Below are 1,648 nucleotides of genomic sequence, written 5' to 3' on the forward strand. Positions count from 1 at the left end.
TGTGGCTCTTGATGGAAGAAAAAATGGCTGAATTAATGCAGTAGGCAGCTGCCACACGGGGGCGTCGCAACAGGGAAGGCACTATTTAGCTCATTCTTGCTCAACGTTGGATATGGAAACATACGGAGCCTTCTGTCCGTACTCTGTGTTCACTTCGTCCTTATTCGTGAGCGTCTAGTTGAAGCGAGACGATCATAGGACACGAGGAAGAAATTTCAACAATGTTGGAAATTCTTGAGGAGAAACTCTCTCAAAAGGGATATCGCCCTCTAGTGGATGCTCTACTTAACAGCCAACATCGTTTAAAATGGACAAATCTTGTTTTGTACAAGGAGGCAGAATGAGCCTTAACTCAGAGCCTCCATGTTGAGTGCAGGAGGCCAAAAGTTGTTCTTATTTTTAAAAAGACCTTATGCCGTCCAAAGGGCTATTCAAAATAATAAGTACAACTTTTGCCGTCCATCTGTTCGGCTGATCTGTACGAGCCAAGACATCAGTGGACTTTGATCGGCGGCTCGACGGATGTGCCCACAGGTGGAGGGCGGGTTGGCAGCGCAGCGCCTGAAGCTTCTCCGGTGACGTAGAAAAACTAATTGAAATGTGTTTTGGACACAAATTAAATGCAGTCCAGTATGTTTGAGCTTCCAGGCTGCATCCAGAACTCCGCTCCTTCTGATGCTACACTCACACACAGAGGGTAACTCTGAAATTCAGATGCTGCGACTCTTAAATTCATCCCTCGCTTCTCCCAGTTTCTCCTCCTGAGCCTGAAACTGCTGCTGCTCAGCGACAGGCATATGCTGTGTGACGTCTGATCGTTATCCTCGTGTCAGGGTCAGAGGTCGTGAGCTCACAAGGCCTCTGTATCCCGCCCCTCATCTGCATTAGCCACTCTTTCTGGATCCACACATCTGGTGCTGAAGTTGCATTGTGGGTAACGTAGGCAACCAGGTGTCGCATGGTCGAAGAACATCTGGATTAACAAAAAATACAGCTGCATCAAATTGAATCATTTGAAGAGTCTGACGGAGTTTCAGCAGAGCAGATCCAAACCAGCAGAGTCGTGTTAAGTAATGGATAATTTGAACTTTTTTATGCTTTTACAAAGCTAAAACGAGCTGATCTGACGTCAGTGAAATAGAAAAAAGAAGTGAAATAAACGACTTGAGCATAAATTTGTGTTTGAGAGCTTTCTCTCTCTCTCTCTCTCTCTCTCTCTCGCCTCATTATCCCTCTTTTCACTCCTGATCCTCTCTCTCGTTTCTCTTCATCCTCCGCTCTCTGTCCTTCATCAACGAAAAAGAAAAACAAAGCGTCTCCTCCTTTTAATCCCAGTCAGTTATAATCAGACCACTCGCTCTCGCTCTCCCCTCTTAGTCACCACGTCTCTCGTTCTCCGTTTGTCCGCCTCCTGCACGCCGCTTTGTTTTGCGGAATAATGCACATCAAACACATTTTCATGACGTGACAGTGAGGGAGATTTCACAAATCTTGCATCATGCATCCTCGAACCCGTCCAAACTTTTTTTTTTTTTTCTGTTGCCTCTCAAAATTGTTTGGACACGGTTCCCCGGTGCTTTCAGTTTTGCTCGCTTCTGGGAAACATGTGGACAATCGGCTGCCATCAGCGCTCGTTAAACCCTCGCAG

This window comes from Hippoglossus hippoglossus, chromosome 18 (genome assembly GCF_009819705.1).
Source record: "Hippoglossus hippoglossus isolate fHipHip1 chromosome 18, fHipHip1.pri, whole genome shotgun sequence".
NCBI classification, from domain to species: Eukaryota; Metazoa; Chordata; class Actinopteri; order Pleuronectiformes; family Pleuronectidae; genus Hippoglossus; species Hippoglossus hippoglossus.